This window comes from Cricetulus griseus (assembly GCF_003668045.3).
Source record: "Cricetulus griseus strain 17A/GY chromosome 1 unlocalized genomic scaffold, alternate assembly CriGri-PICRH-1.0 chr1_1, whole genome shotgun sequence".
In the NCBI taxonomy this organism is placed as follows: Eukaryota; Metazoa; Chordata; class Mammalia; order Rodentia; family Cricetidae; genus Cricetulus; species Cricetulus griseus.
Window position 1 is genome coordinate 184904694 of NW_023276807.1, and position 17586 is coordinate 184922279.

Here is a 17586-nt window from a genome sequence, read left to right on the forward strand (position 1 = left end):
CATTAAAATATATGAGCCTATGGGGGCCATCCTCATTCAAACCATCACATGTACTTTTGCTGTCTTTGTCAAAACACAGGTGGCTGTAGTTACTTGCAAGGCCTTTTATCTGGTCGTTTATTCTGTCCCATGCTGTTCTTGTTATTATGGATCTGTAGTAAACTTGAAATCAAGTATGCTGATACCATCACCAATGTTTTTGTAACAATAAGTTTTCCCGCCAAAGCTGCCCAAGTTCTGCCTGCCGAGTTAAGGACCCAAGTAACACAGGGAGACTTATATTAATTTCAGTGCTGTTGGCCAATGACTAAGATTTCTCATCTGCTAGCTCAGTCTTAATTATCAACCATAATCATAAGACTTATGGAGGATGCTGGTAGAATGCGTCCTATCTTGCTGGGATCACATGGCGGCTCCAGAGCAGGAGGAAGAGCAAGAGAGCGACTTCCTCCTTGTCCCTGCTTATATTCTGAGTCTGCCTGCTATTTCACTTTCTGCCTGGAACATAAGACTTCTTTACTACATTTCCCAGAATCCTCCTTGACCCCTATCTTGCTTTCCTGTTGGCCAACAGTACTTTATCAACCAATAAGACAAACATACACAGAAGGACCTCCCCCATCAAGTTTTGCTTATGATTGCTTTGGTTGTTCAAGGTGTTGTGCTTCCATATGAATTTTAAGATTTTTTTCCCCATTTCCTTAAAGAATGACATTGGAATTTCAATAGGGATTGCATAGTATTCTTTGCAATAGTTGTCATAGTATTCTTTCAGTTCCTGAGCATGGAAGATCCATTTTCTTCAGTATTTTAAATGTCTTTTTTGGGTGGGGGTGGGGTGGGGGGTGTTCTTCTAAAATTTGCTATCCTTGTTTTTGTTGTCGTGACCATGCCATACAAATTGACAGTGTTGAAACTGTCCAGTTTGAAAACTTGGCTTCAATTACTCCTTACCTTTGTGATCTGGGGTAAATTAACTACCGTGGGCTTCCATTTCTCCATTTTGAAAATGGAGATATTGTTCTTACACGAATTGTTGCTTTATCCATTAAATGAGGTAATATGCAAAAGGGAATTATTGGCAGTTAATAAATACTAGCTTTTATAACAATGGGACATGCCTATCATATTATTGCTCATTTTTACAAGGAAGGTGCTGCAAAAGATAGGTAAAGTATAAAAATTTCTTGGAAAAAGTTAGTGACCTATACTGCTCATAACCTCTCTAGAAGGAAGTTTGCAATATGTATCACATACTAATCTAGTAATTTTACCGATTAAAATCCTATACTTAAAAAACCATTATGGTGCCAGCAAGATGGCTTATAAGGTAAAGTTAGCTGCTGTCAAGCCTGGTAACCTGAGATCAATCCCTGGGACCTTTGTGGTGGAAGAAGAGAAAGGACTACTGACCTTTGCATGCCTGTATGTGTGTGCACACATGCACACGCACACACATACTATTAAAAATAGTTGGGCATTTGGTACAATTTTATCTCAGTACTGAGGAGGTAGAGGCAGGCAGATAACTGTGTGTTTGAGATTATCCTGAGGAACATAGCTGAGTTCCAGGCCAGTCAGGACTACATAGTTAGATGCTGGTTTCAAACTTAACAAGAAATTTTAATGTCAAGCAAACAAAAAAATACCTTACAATGTGCATTGCAATTTAGCTATATAGTTATAACATTTTGCCTAAAGCAAAAGAAGCAAAGAGAAATAATGAAATAAGACTAATAATTTGCCCCAGCTCACATAAGTAGCGGGTAATTGAATCTAGGATTTGAAACTTGACAGGTTACTTAAATACTCTGTGCTTCAGTTTTGTCTGTAGTATGGAATCTAATATTAGAAATGCTTCTTTAATAGGTTTTTAAAAGAATTGAACAAGACAATAAATGTGTAGAATTTAACACATAATTGGCAGTGTTCAGTAAAATGGGACACCATCTATATTTCATTGCTACCACACTTTGTTCTTTTGAGACAGGGTTTCTCTGTGTAGCCTTGGCTGTCTTGGAACTATCTGTAGACCAGGTTGACCTTGAACTTACAGAGATCCTCCTGCCTCTGCCTCCCAAGTGCTCCCAAGTGGTGGGAATTAAAGGTGTTCAACCACCACCGTACACCACCACCGTTGGGCAACCATGCTTTTGTTCTTAAAGCCAACCAGAAAATTTTTGATACTAATGGACACTGTTATTAACTCCTGAGTGGTGTTTCTGTCACTGTCTTGGATGCATTCTGAGAATGACTGCACTTTAGAAAGTGTTTGCTATTTTAAGAGCTGTTCCCTATTCTAACTTCTTTGATCTTTCCTTTCAGATTGTTCTTGTTTTACAAATCAAATAGTAGCTTATGCAAGTAACTTTGTCAAAGGGTTACAGTAGGTTAACAAGGAAGGTAGGATTCTAACTAACATTGGTTCTCATTCTGACTGTAGAGTCCATGCTGCTATCCTTTTGTCCATCACTACTCTCTACTTCCCAAAAGAATGGCATGTGTACCTCAGGTATCCTAGTTTGGTGGTTTTCTATCAAGATAGGCAGTGACTGTGAGGTCTTTAATGTTCAGTTGGAACAGTACTTGCTGTGGGTAGTGATGTCTGTTGTGGGCATGGGTCCTTGAGTGTGGGTGGGTTTTGATTTTTTAAGGTGTGCAGTTACCCACAGAGGCCAGAAGAGGATGTCATATTCCCAGGAGTTGGACTTACAGGCAGTTGTGAGCAGCTGATGTGGGTGCTGAGAATAGAACTCTGGACCTCTGGAAGAACAATAAGGACTCTTATCTCTGAGCCATCTTTCTAGCCCTGCTGCTGTGTTTTTTTACCTGTGTCAGCTACACATTGATGGTGGTTCTCTACTAGCTTAGAATCTGAACCTTGGGTAGAGCTAGAGCCCCTCAGAGGGCATCCTTGTGTTCTTGGTGTTCACTTGAATCCACCTCATTTTCTCTTACGGCTAGATGATTCATGTTCATTTAATGTTGCTGGCAGGAAGCTGTCTAAAATACTTTAAAAATTCCACAATACCTTTAGGAGTATAAACAACTGGTATGTTTTTTCTCCGTTGTCTCTTTTTCTGGTTGATAATAGTTACTTTATGAAATTCAGGCATAGCAATCCTTACAAACTTTGCCCCATAGATCCATGGTATTTTTGCAAGAAGGTCAATAGTTCCCTGGCAGGCAGTTGGATTAGGTGCATTATGTTGGGATAGTTGCTTGTAATTATCTGTCTGAAACTCTCCCAGACCTGTCGTTGCTTCCTTATGAAATCTCCTTGATTGCTCTAGTTGCTGCTCATCCTGAATACAGGCCCCTCCCTTAGGCATGTGAGTCACTATTTGAAAGCTGGGACAGAATAGTAATTAACTACCTGCCTCTCATTACATAGAGATGAGAATTTAAATGTAGGCTTCCTATCTAACACTTTCTTTCCCAAGTGTTTACTCCTCTGTTGACATGTAGCAACACTCTCCCCTACCTCACCTTCTGAAGATGAGGCTCTAGACTGGTTTTTCATCTTGTGGGAAATGAATAGTTTGCATATTCCTATACAATGGATAGTTTTATAGGGGTACAGTTAACAGAAAATAATTTTATCTTCTGCAGTTTTAAGAATATAATTAATTGATTTTTATTCATGTATAGATCTCAAAGGGTTTGGGCTTTAAATGAAAGTAATTTTAAGTTTTTAGTAAATAAGTAAGTCAAATATATGGCAGATTAGTTGGATTAAAGTTTATTATAAACAGTATATCCTTAAGGTGATAATTACTTTTCATGAAGTATAATTTTTTTAGGAAACTGTGTAAACTGATTCATTAAACTTTAATTACATTGCTTTGGCAATGTTAAAAATTTAATCTCAGTTATACATCATTAGAAAATATGTCTATTATGAGAAGGAAATTTAGCAGTATTCTGTTTTCTAAATAGGACATTTAGAAATAGCTGCTCTTGGCTTAATGACACACATCTGTAATCCTGTCACTTTAGAGTATGGGGTAAGGGAATAATGAGTTTAAATCTAACCTGGGTAACTTAACTTAAGTTCTGGGTCAGAGTGAGGCACTTTTTGAAAAAAATCCAGAACAGAGAACATATGTAGAATAAACAGTCTCACCCTCCAATGTACTTGCCTGTAGATTGTTTATTATACATAGTTGTGTCGTTTTTGTTTTTGTTTTGGAAAGGTGAACAGAATGTCTCTTCATTCTAGATAGGGTACATGCAACTGATCAAAGAAACAGTTACATCCAAGCCTAGTTTGGTGAACCAGTGAGATTATTGGGGTTACTCACAGGATCATGGCCAGTGCTCATCAGAAGAGCTGTATCACTGGAGTTTTCCACCAACAGTTTCTTCTTGCTTATTATGAAACTCTTGGGGAGAGGGGCTTGTTAAGTCTTGTAAGTTTTGTAAGCTTCCTGAGTTTCCCTTCTTTCTGCAGGATCAATATTTTAATTAAGAAATAGCTATACAACAGGATAGACATATTCTTTGATCTTTTAAGAGCAATTTAATTTTTCACTCAATTTATAACTAACAATTTGGGGTTGGAGATATCTTTTAAAAAATAAGTTTCTAAAATTTGAAATTTGCTGGTAAAGAAAACTCTTTGGGATTTCCTTGTAGGTCTGTCAGTTTGATTTTAATAACTTCTGTTATAACAAAATGGTTTACTAAACCTCTGTATATAATTATCTTATAGCTAATAAGTACATATTTTCCCAGATTTTTTGTTAGCTTTTAAAATTTTTTTTATTATTTATTTATTATGTATAGTGTTCTGCCTACGTATTTGCCTACAGGCCAGAAGAGGGCACCAGATCTCATTATAGATGGTTGTGAGCAACAATGTGGTTGCTGGGAATTGAACTCAGGACCTTTGGAAGAGCCTCCAATGCTCTTAGCCTCTGATCCATCTCTGCAACCCTTTGGTTAGCTTTTTAAAGAACAAGACTTTTTTTTAAGAGTTGTTACAATTTTGAGATTTTGTTTATGTTGGTGTGGTGTCATGGTTCCTTCATTTCCACTACTATGTGATGGTTCCAGTTTATGAATATACTATTAACCTGTTTTATTATTGGTGTACATTAGTGTTTTCATTGCTACTAAGAAATACTGATGTAAATATAATTGTATCTGAAGGCTATAGAGCTAGAATTTGGTGTTGTTGAGTATATTTAGTATTAACTCTACTGAGGAATGGTAGAGTTTTGAACAGCAAACAGATTAGCATAGAAGAAAATTCAGAGGATTTTGGCCAAGCAGAGCACCTTTGTCAATGTCTAGGAGTCAGTCAGTGGGTTGTGTGTTATTTAGGGTGTTTTCAGGAGGGAAGGGACAAGATCTTCTATGTAGCATGTAGCCTAGACTGACCAGGGACACACCATCCTCTTATTACAGCTTCCTGAGAGCTGAGAATATAGGGATGCACCATGGTGGCCTGGTTGATATGTAAATTTAGTTTGTAAAATACATTGCTGGGCTGGAGAGACAGCTCAGAGGTTAAAAGCACTGTTACTCTTGTAGAGGACCAAGGTTTGAGCCCAGCAGCTCACCACTGTCTGTAACTTAAGTTCTAGGGTATCTAATACCCTCCTGGCCTCCTTGAGCAACACACACACATACACATACACATACACACACACACACACACACACACACACACACACACACACACACACACACACACACGGTACATACATGTAAGCAAAACATTCATATACATAAAATAAATTTAAAAAAGAAATTGCTAAACTCTTTTCCAAAGTGACTGTGCTATTTTGCATGCTTATCAGCTATATTTGGGAAAATCAATTTTCTTTACTTTTTGGCTGGTACTTGGCCACTGTTAAATTTATCTGTCCTGTTAGGTGTGTAGTGCTATCTCTGCCAGGCTTAATTTGCATTTCTCAGTGACTATGTATTAATTTGCTGTTCATAGGACCTCTTAAATAAGATGTCTGTCACCCTTAAAAACTATTTTCTTGTTGAACTTTTTTCTTTCTACTATAGAATTTGAATCCCCCCCCCAAGTGCTGGATATTGAACCTAGAGCCATGTTGGTTCTGTCAAGCACTCAACCACTAAACTGTACTGCCACCCCTATTGTTGGGTTTTGAGGTGGCTTTATATATTATTGATGAGTCATTTGTTACATGTGTACTTTGTAAATATATTCAAGTCTTTATCTTGTTCTTTCTTATAATAATAGTTTTTGCATGTTATTAATCATTTGATCCATTACAAATATATCTGGTAGAATTAGAATAAAGTTTGATGCTTAAATATTGATACATCAGTGGACTATTTTTACTTTTATCAAAATTAACACAGTGGTTATGTCATCTCTACTTTTGTACACCTTTTCAGGGTAGACTCATAGTTCCCCCCAAATGACTTTGGAATAAAATATACCATTTCTAAAGTGGAAGCATAGCTGGATAGTGGTGGCACACGCCTTTAATACCAGTACTTGAGAAGCAGAGGCAGACGGATCTCTGTGAGTTTGAGGCCAGCCTGGTCTACAGCGTGAGTTCCAGGACAGCCAGGGCTATACAGAGAAATTCAGTCTTGAAAAACCAAAACAAGAAAAAAAAGAAAGTAGGAGCATAATGGATTTATTTCTTTTAATTAATTGAGGGGAAATTCTTCTAAGATTATAAAGATTTTGGATTGGAAAAATAAAACATCAGTCTTTCAAATCTGTTTGTATTCTCCCTCATTTTTCTTGTGACAGTCTAAGAGTAGATCTGAAAAATTCTAAGACCTGGTTATGTTGTGGATTACATATGAGGAGACCCTGAAAAGCTAAGTATAGACATTGTTACTAATTGCTGTCAGGGTCATGCTCATTTCTTGGACAATGAAAGATTTAGCTGTGGCAGCCTGTCCGCTGAATGGAATCTTTAAGGAAGACTGATATGCTAGACCGTTTTGAGTTGTTCCAGTTGATGTGAATTTAGTTATTATTGCTGTCATACTAAATGTTCTGAAGACAAAGGCATTTAACCTTGTAATGGGACATAGGTTCTGTTTATACTGCTTTTAAAAATTTCCTTCAGAAATATGAAATAGTACTTTCCTATTTGAAATTTTAGGTTTTTTTGTTTTTTTAAAAAGCCCTCCCTTGGTGGAATTGTTTTTAAAATTTCAGGCTAAGCAGGAGGATCTTGAGTTCCAGGCTAGCCCTAGAGTCCATAGTAAGACCTGTCTCAACAAACGAGAACAAGATCTAAATAAACACACATACACACATATTATTAAACAATTTATCTTATTTTTATGTGCATTGGTATGAGGGTGTCAGGTCCCCTGGAACTGGAGTTACAGGCAGTTGTGAGGTGCTATATGGTGCTGGGAATTGAACCTGGGTCCTCTGGAAGAGCAGCCAGTGCTCTTAACCCCTGAGCCATCTCTCCATCCCCAAACATGTATATTTTTAAATAAATAAAAAAAATGTTACTGGTTTCAACCTTTAATTTTCATAAATGTCCCTTGAAGCAATAGGGTCCTTAAGGATGGTATTAGTGTGGTTGAAATCTGCCACCCAGAATTGGACCAGTACAATTAAATGTAATACCCTTAAATACCCTTACAAATCCTAGTATTATAAATAGGAGTTGGAATGAAATTGAAACTGGTTATTTAGATTTTGTGACTGGGAATGGTAATACACACCTTTAATCCAAGCACTGGGGAAGCAGAGACACAAGATCTTTGTGAATTCAAGGCTACACCAGGAGTGTGAAGCCAGCCAGAGCTACATAGTAAGACCCTGCTTCAAAAAGCAAACAAAAAGATTTTGTGTGTGTGTGTGTGTGTGTGTGTGTGTGTGTGTGTGTGTGTGTGTATTCCCCACCACAGTAAATATACAAAAATTACAGTAAGAGAGGGAAAAGTGAGAGTGGAAGAAAACTGCACATTTAAGTGTTGTTTCCAGCAGTTCTTAAAGGTTTTTTAAAATACTGTTCATTAAAACCTGAAGCTTAATGTGGACATTTAAAATTTTATTTTCTATAGAACCATATGTTCTTCTTTGGTGAGTAACTGTTCATTGACTTTACTTTGAAAACGATTAATTTTACCTATGAAATACTTAATGCTGATTTTACACATTTTCTTTGGACAACAAAAAAATTTTTCTTAAGCAAGTCTTTTTTTTTTTAAAGCAGATTTATGAAAATATGCATCGGTTTGATACTGTCTTGGAATTCATGAGATGGAAGCATAGGTCAAAGCTGTTTGGAGAAAATTGGAACTACAGTTTTATCTAGTCACATCCTTGAGGTAAGGAAAAATATTAAGAAAATCAAGTCATAGAAAAATGCTTTCTTAATTATTGAAAATAGTTTCTGTATCACCATTGCAACTTCATTGGAGCTTCTTAATTTCCTTGTCACACAAGAACTTTGTGTTAACTGCTAAGTTTCTTGAATCAACTTCCTTATGAATTAATAATTTTAATATATTTTCATCTTACAAATAAATGTTCATCCCTTCAAGAATGTTCCAGATCTATTTGCGTGTGTGTGTGTGTGTGTGTGTGTGTGTGTGTGTGTGTGTGTGTGTGTGTGTGTGTGTGTCCATCGGTACATGCATGCACACTCATTTGCTGTATGTGGGCATGTGCTATGAATGCCAGGAAGGGAGTGTTAGGTCCCCTGGAGGTGGTGGTGGTAGAGGTAGAGATAGAGGTAGTTGTGGAACACGTGGTCTCTGTGCTAGAACTTGAACTTGAGTCTGGGAAAGAACAGCAAGCTCTTTCAATCACTCATTGGGTTAAACTAACCTAGAGTACTCAAGTCTGTCTGTCTATTTATTTATTTAATTCTTTTTATTGGATTTTGTGCCTTTCTTTCTTAATCTTCATCTTGGCGAATGTTTTTGATTATCACAGAAAAACTTTCAGTGACCTCAAAACTTCACTAGAATGTATGGGCGTTTTGTTTTGTTTTGTGGGCTGCTTCTTTTTGTTTGTTTGGTTTTTGAGACAGCGTTTCTTTGTGTAGGCCTGGCTGTCCAGGAACTCAGAGATGTGCCTGCCTTCTCCATCAGCAAGTCCTACTGGTGTATACCACCACAACTGGCAATCTACTGACTCTTCCCTGAGTAATTGAGGCTTCATTGCTGGAGCATTCATTGTTTCCAAGGATCTGGTTTGTCTTCTGGTTCCAAAGTAGCTGCTAGCAGCTTCAGAGACTGTTACTTCCATTTCACATTCAAACTGAAGGATTTTCTTTCCCTTAGATGCTAAAACCAGGCTTGTGTTGTCACAGATATGCTCTCATAGCTCTTGAAGCAAATTATTTTCCTCAGATTTGGATGAGATTGTGTTTTCACTGTTATAAAAATAATCATAACTAGAATAACCATGACCAGCGTTGCTGCAGTTGCACACGTGTATATTGGGGTTAGGATTGCTGGGAAAGAGGTTAGAAGAAATTGAGGAAAGAAGATGGATGAGTTTCTTGTTAAGGGAAAAGACGATATTCTTATGCTAATCCAGGCACTGGATAAGGAGCAGAGCTGCCATGCAAACAATGGCTGTGGAGCCAGAAAGTCTGCAGCCAGAATAGTCCTTCTCAGAAAGCTTGTCAGACCCGGCGCCTGGAGCTGCCTGACGGACCCCTGGAAAGGGGGTTTTTCCTTGTAGATCTGTGGAACTGGCAGTTGGCCAGCTTGCTGGAAATTCCCACACCTTTCTAGTATTAAGTAAAAATGAAGGGTCTGGGAGAAGTTTAACAGGAAAAGGAAAGGAATGACTCCAGGCTTGTTTTTACAGCTGACTTCAGACTTTCCCTGTTTTGTTTGGGATTTTCTTTTTCTATTTGTTCTTCAGTTCTGATTAAATTGTTAGTTCAGCCTTCTTGTTTGTAAAATTTTACATTTTTTTTTTTGTTAACTTAGGAAATTCGTGGGTCTGATGAGTTGTCTTCACAGTTCAGAGTACATGTTACTCTTTCAGAGCACTTGGGTTCAGTTTCCAGCACCTATGCAGCAGTTAATGATAATCTGTAACTCCACTTGCTGGACACTAGACACACAAAGACATACATTCAGGCAAGATATTACATAAAATAAACAAATCTTTCTTTAGCCAGGTGGTTATGATGTACCTTTAATCCCAGCACTCAGGAGGCAGAGGCAGGTGATATGTGAGTTTGAGGCTCTCCTCATCTACAGAGTGAGTTCCAGGACAACCAGGGCTAAACACCAATAATAATAATAATAATAATAATAATAATAATAATAATAATAATAATAATAATAATGACAACCAGGGCTAAACACCAATAAAATAATAATAATAATAATAACAACAACAACAACAACAAATCTTTTAAAAACTTTATATTTCCTCCTAATTTTGTTTCATGTAATTTCCCGAAGAAACTATCAATATATACAATTGTTAGATGACAATTTGATAGTTTTTTAATTTTACATCATTTTGCATTTTGATTATGCAGCATTTAAATGTCTGTATGCATGTGTATTTGTGTGTATGTGTGTGTGTATGTGTGTGCACACTCACATGCACATAGGTGCCATTGGTTCTCTGTCACTTACTGTTTGAGACAGGATCTTTCACTGTGCCTGGAGGAGCTCCTAGCTAGGGTGTCCAGCATGTCCCCATGAGACCAAGAGACTCCTGTCTCTACCCCTACAGCAATGGGTTTTATAGATGCCTATAATTGCAAGTGCTTTTTATGTGCCTACAGGGAATCAAAACTCTAGTCCTCATACTTTAATGAGTGGACCATCTCCTCAGCCTCTGTCCTTACGTTAGTGACATTTTGTAAAGTAGGTTTTTTAATTTATGGAAAAGATTCTGATGAAGACCAGTAAGATGACTCAGCTGATAAAAACTCTTGCTTCTCAAACCTGACAAACGCAAGTTCCATCATTAGATTCAGTGGTACCAGCAGTGTTGATTTCCCAAAGGTTGTCTTCTGAACTCCACACTCAAATACTACACAATAATTTAAAAAATTATTGTTCTGATAAAATTCTTAGCAATTTAAAAAGCATATATTTTATTTTCAAATGTTAGAATGACAGTAATCAGTCTTGGTATGGTTATAAAATCAGGTTATGCCAGACATGGTGGTGCATATCTTTAATCCCAGTATTCGGGAAGCAGAGGCAGGAGGATCTTTATGAGTTTGAGGCCATCCTGGTCTACAAAGTGAGTTCCAGGACTGCCAAAGCTATTGCACAGAGAAACCCTAAAGTGGGGCACCCTAAAGTGGGGCGCAAATAATGTGTACCTCAAAGGAGTCAGACCAAGTTTGAGGAACAGATGTTTTTAATAGGAGAGTACTCATGCCACAGAGAGCCACCTGCGTGCGACCCTCATATTTAAGATCTTGCTATGTCACTGACCACGCCCTAGTGTGCATGGTTTGCATCACCTGTGCCAGCCCGCAAGAGGGTGTGGCTAACATTTCTCCTACAAACCCCTGCCTCAAAAAATAAAAAAATAAATCAGCTAACAGTTTTGCTTCTGTATTATAATTGTAGAAACAGTTAATGTGAGACAAAGGGAAGTCCACAACATTTTTATTGCTGCTAATAATTATAGTATTGACACCTGTTTACTGAGTATGTAATACTGGGGTACGAGGTACTGACTCCTAGGTTATGATGAAGGAATGCAAGGCCTTAATAGATGAACCAACATTGTCAAAATTACAAGTCAAGGCAACTAGAATTGACATTTAAAACCAAGCAGATTGCTGTCCTGTTTAGCCTGTTAAAAATTGCCCTCTAGGGTGTGATACAAAAACTACCTGTACTTAGATAAATAAACTAATGTCATTTTTATGGAGTTGAGCCCATAACACAGAGAGGAAAATGTGTAACTATGATAATTCAGAGTTAGAGTCTGCTTTCTACCCCTTCTCCATGAGTCTTGTGGAAATAATTTTAAAACAGCATGCTTTTGTCTACTTCTTTGAAGAAACATTATTATCCATAATGTTATAGTTTTCTGGGCATTTTGTCTAGATGCTACTTGTATTGTTCCCTCACCTGACTACTTTTTCAGACTTCTTTCATGGTGATTAGGCTTTTACATTTCAGTGTTTTCCACAATGGTAATTGGTTTATCTCTTGATTCCTAAACCTTAGCAACTCATAATAGCTGACATTTGTTATCACATGCATTATCAAGAGTCCACCAAAGGTAACAGGATATGGTGGCACATGACTGTAAGTAATGCCAGCATTTGGGAGCCTGAGGCAGGAGAATCATCACAAATTTAAGGCTAGCCTGGTTTCAGATCAAGACGTGGCTGTTGGCTTCAGTAAGAGTACATCAAGGTAGAAGCTGAAGTACTTTTTAATGGCATAGCAGAAGTCACTCATGTTTACATCTTACTTATTAGAAATGAGTCACTGAGTCTAGTCCATACTCAAGGGAGGGGAATTAGACTTCACTCTCTTGAGGGATATATCAAAGTGTTTGTGGACATATTTCAGATCTTGACAGTGATCTTTGACTTATGGGGAGGAAGCTTAGATAAGGGTCTTACTGTGTAGCCAGTGTTGATCTCTAACTTTGTCTTGGCCTTCTGTGTTGAAATTACAGGTATGCACCACTATGCCTGGCCATTAGTGCAGTTTCTAACTAAACAGTGCTCTGGGACTCTTTCATCCAAAAGCCTTAGCTTTTAATATCTCTATGCTGTTGACATAATGGAAGATTAGTATCTTCAGCTCCAGATGTTTCCTTTAAGCTTGAGAACCAGATGCCCAGCAGACATTCCTTTTGGGTAATCTCAGATGTCTAAATCTGAACCCTTGAGCCCTTTTTTCTTCACTTTGTCCAAAAATCTGCTTATTCACATTTTAGTGATTGCTTAGACCAGCAGTATGAGAGTTTATCTTTGAGTCATGCTCCTTGACCCCTGCATCCAACCATTACCAAGTACTATATAGTCTTGTTTTTAATTGTATTCACCCCGATCTTAACCACTATTGTCGCTCTCCTTAATTTTCATGTCTTCTTACTGCTGCTTTGCTTTTGTTCTTCTTGCCTTTTTCTAGTTCATTATGTAAAACCTGGGTAACTGATGCCGATCTCTCTTACACTTAAACCCAAATCTTTCATAGAGACCTTGTCCTTTCTGTCTTTTCAACCTCTTCTGTATTACACTACTGCATTCTCCATGGTTCAGAAGCACTGCTTCTTGTTTTTCTGTTTTCTCTTTTCTCAGAAATCTTTGCACAGACTATTAGCTTAACCGATATTTATCTGCACATAGCAGCTTAAGTATTACTTCTCAGCATTGCTTGCATGGGCTTTTACATCTAGAACAAATCTGGCCCATCCAGGGTTTCACATTTTTCTTACCTTACAGCTTAGTGCAAATATGCTCACATTTTTTTATTGTCTTGTTCTGTGTCAAAAGCATTTCCATCTTTTATTTTCTTCCCCTGAGATGCAGAGCCTCCCACAAACAGCTCTGCCACTGTGCTATTACTGACTCCTGTACAGCATTTTAATTGTCTCATTTAATGACTATGACCTCCATGAAAGATGGGTCTGTTTTTCTATCATGACTATATTCTGGGTGTTTGATGCATGGGCTGATGTATAAAAAGCTCTTAATGAATAATTAGGGAACAGTATCCAATGGCAAGAACACTGTTTACACAGGACTTAAGAATTTGAGGGGATGTAATGAGTTAGTATTCTCTCCCTTTCTGCTATCTGTTCCTCTTAAATTCTGTGACCCCTTGGTTCCATTTGTATGTAAATGAAGTAATTTCTATGTCCTTTACATTCCTGTAGTTACCTTCTGTGGGTATGGATAGCAATGTGTTTCTACTAATACCTGAGGAGATTACATTCATAGCTTAGCATTGTTCTTAGTACAACTAATGTATTGATTTTATAGTTATCACAGGTTTTTAAACTATTAAGAATTTCCCAGTTGGTGCTGCCCTCATATATACCAGATCATGTCATAGACAAGTTTGAGAAGAAGGAACTTTATTGAGTACCTACTCTGTGCCACTATAATTCTAAGTACTTTACAATATGTAATGTATATTTCATATCATGTAGTATAATTAATATAATGTGTAAAATAGCAATTAATAAATGGAGTCTAGAACCAGACCTTTTGAATTATAGCTCTATTGCCATGTGTGATCTTTACTAAATTCTCTTCAGCCCACCTCAGTTACACCTTTCGAGGCAGTTGTGGGAACTTTATAAATTAATTTTAACAAAGCGTTTATAATAGTATTGACACAGAGGTGAATGTGTTAATTAATTCTCAGGATAGCTGTGAGCCAGAGAGTACCCCTTGGTTATGTAAAGATAAGGAAAACTTATTCAAAGACTTTATATTACTGGTTTAAGGCATATCTAGAATTTGGACTTGTGTCAATATTGCAGTAGACCCTTTTCTCTGAACAGGACTGATATGGAAAGTACATCAAAGGTCTCCTGTACAATAAGGATGCCTTGCTACCAGGTAGTCATTAAAGCTCAAGTGCCACCTTTATATAAACTGATGATGAAACCACTACAGGAAATAGAACAAGTCACAGTGATGAGCCCCACCCAAGATTCTGCTTGAGCTCCTTCAAGCAGAAATTGATAGAATCATAAGCTGGATGTGATGATGTGCACCTGGAAATGAGTTAGTTGAGGCTAACCTAGGCTATAAAGAGAAGCCACGTCTTGAAAATAAATAAGTGAATGAATTTGGAATACTTGTATTTGTATTTCTAGTATTTTACTTTTGTCTATAATACATACTCTATAAATGTTGATAAATAAGTAAAATAATCAAAAACTGAGAACTAGCAAGGCAGGCAAAAAATGAGGCCAGGATTTGGCCTAGTTATTGGGGGTGGGTGCTGTTTTCCACTATGATAGCATCTGGAAGAGTGGGAAGGAGAAGGCAGTGAGTGACTTAGATATGTGCTTGGCAGATGGAAATACAGGGAATGATCAGGGTTAAGAGTATACAGAAACTTTCTTTGAATTTGGAGCAAGCCACAAGCATTTCTAGAATTACAGTTGAATCATGTTAAGAGGTATGTTCTTTATACACATGCTGCTTTGTCACATTGCAAACATTTTCATCTGATCATTTTAGACTTTATTATCTCGGTAATAAGTTTTTGAAGCAATTTACATGTTTTGTATAGAAGTTTTTAAAAATTACTAAAATTTAAAGCACTTGTGGTAGCAAAATCCTGTAGTCCCAGGTGTTTAGGAGGGAAAGGCAGGAGGATCACATGTTCAAGACCATCCTTGACTATCTGGTGAGTGCATTGCCAGCTTCAGGTAGATAGATCTTGTCCAAGGAAAGAACAAGTTGGGGAAGGGATTGCATGTATGGAGATTTTTAAGCCAGTAAGGCATGGTGGTGTAGGCCTATGATCCTAGTATTTGGAGGGCTGAGACAAGAAAACCACTAAGTTCCAGAATTGTAGACCAGTCTGAGTTATATATAGCAAGATCCTGTCTCAAAAACAAAAACAAAACCCAAAGCAGATCAATATAAAAGAACTCTTAGATTTAAAATAGTTATATAATGTATACCTGTCTATATACAGTATTTCCACAATACTGTAAAGCGAAAATTGTTCAGTAGATAATGTAGAAAGCACAGATTACTTATTATTATTTATTACATATTACCTGGTAGAAATCACACCAAGGATAATTAAGTAATAAATAAGCAAAACCTTTTTCACTAAGAAATAGTTTAGGCCTAAGTTAATGAAACCAACCTACCTGAAACAAAAGAATAGGCTAAAAAATGGTGTTATATTGACCATGGTACAAATTAGTCTTTTTTCCATTACCTTTTCTATTTAATTTGTCTATTTAATTTAAAAGTCTTTTAAGAGTTTACTGTGTATTAATAAGGGCCAAATCTTATTGTTGTTGTTTGTTTTTTTGTTTTGTTTTGTTTTGTTTTTTTGTTTTTTGGGTTCTTTTTGTTTTTGTTTTTTTCTTACCCCCAAGACAGGGTTTGTTGTTTGGGAGCTTGCTTTGTAGCCAGACTAGCCTACCTGTGCTTCCTGAGTCCTGGGATTAAAGGCATGTACCACTACTACTGGCTAAGAACCAAATCTTTTATTTTATTTTATTTTATTAGTTCAAATTAGGAACAAGCTTGCTTCAGATGTCAATCCCTTCTCCCTTTCCCTCCCCTTCCCCCCAACATCCCACCTGCCCCTAGCCATGCCCCCTTCACTCCCCAGGCAGGGTAAGGCCCTAAAAAGGGGCTCCCCAAAGTCTACCACATCATCCTGGGCCAGGCCTAGGCCCTTCCCCATGTGTCCAGGTCAAGAGAGCATCCCTTCACATGGGATGGGCTCTCAAAATCCCTTCTTCTTTCTTCTTCTTCTTCTTCTTCTTCTTCTTCTTCTTCTTCTTCTTCTTCTTCTTCTTCTTCTTCTTCTTCTCTCTCCTCCTCCTCCTCCTCCTCCTCCTCCTCCTCCTCCTCCTCCTCTTCTTCTTCTTTTTAAGACCTTACATATTTAATACAGTTCGTTACCCCTGTACAAATGGGAAAAAATTAACTTCAACATTTCTAGACCAATATGGCTGTTAATTTTTGTACAATGCCAACTCAACATGGTAAACTGGGTTACTTTTTTCCAAAGTTGACAGCACAGCTAACATTTCCAAAAATTCAAATTATATATATAAAAAGACCAATAATGGCAGTATGTTATGCATCAACAGCAGCAACAGCTTTTCCAGGTTCTGCAGTCATTTGAACAAAATTGTAGAGACATCCAGAACTCTCCATTTAAAAAAAAAAAAAAGTAAAAAACAAAATCCTATAAAAACAGCACAGTTCTGTTATCTTGTGGTACCTGGCACCATTTTTTTTTTTTTTTAATTAGCTTCTCAATCATCATCTGGAAGGAAACCATTCTGAGCAACATCATCAAAAACAGCTCTGATAAAGCATGGTCACTACTATGTATCATAAAGCAGGTCCACATATGAGTGAATACATATCATGTTTGTCTTTTTGTGATTGGGTTACTTCGCTCAAAATGGTTTCTTCGAGTTCCATCCATTTTCCTGCAAATTTCAAGATTCCATTGTTTTTTTCTGCTGAGTAGTACTCCATTGTGTAAATGTACCACATTTTCTGTATCCATTCTTCAGTTGAGGGGCATCTAGGCTGCTTCCAGTTTCTGGCTATTACAAATAATGCTGCTATGAACATTGTTGAACAGATGTCATTGTTACATGAATGTACTTCTTTTGGGTATATGCCTAGGAGTGGAATTGCTGGATCTTGTGGTAGACTCATTCCCATTTTCTTGAGGAGTTGCCATACTGATTTCCAAAGTGGCTGTACAAGTTGGGACTCCTACCAGCAGTGGAGGAGTGTTCCTCTTTCTCTGCATCCTCTCCAGCATAAACTGCCATTGATGTTTTTGATTTTGGCCATTCTGATAGGAGTAAGAAGGTATCTCAGAGTTGTTTTGATTTGCATTTCCCTGATGGCTAAGGATGTTGAACACTTTCTTATGTGTCTTTCAGCCATTTTTGATTCCTCTATTGAGAATTGTCTATTT

The 17586-nt window shown here is 37.4% G+C and overlaps 1 protein-coding gene across 4 annotated transcripts in view; it reads left to right on the top strand.

The window, feature by feature from the left end:
• Bmpr1a (bone morphogenetic protein receptor type 1A) overlaps positions 1 to 17586 on the top strand; it is a 98311-nt gene that overhangs the window by 37286 nt on the left and 43439 nt on the right. For 2 of the 4 annotated variants that reach the window (XM_027389440.2, XM_027389443.2), the window contains exon 2: positions 8184 to 8298. The exons of 1 other annotated variant lie outside the window; for it this stretch is intronic. The gene's annotated coding sequence lies outside the window, so the exon portion shown is untranslated. Of the gene's footprint in view, positions 1 to 8180; positions 8299 to 17586 lie in introns of all 4 variants that reach the window. One more of the 4 variants, XM_027389441.2, reaches the window with a different exon arrangement.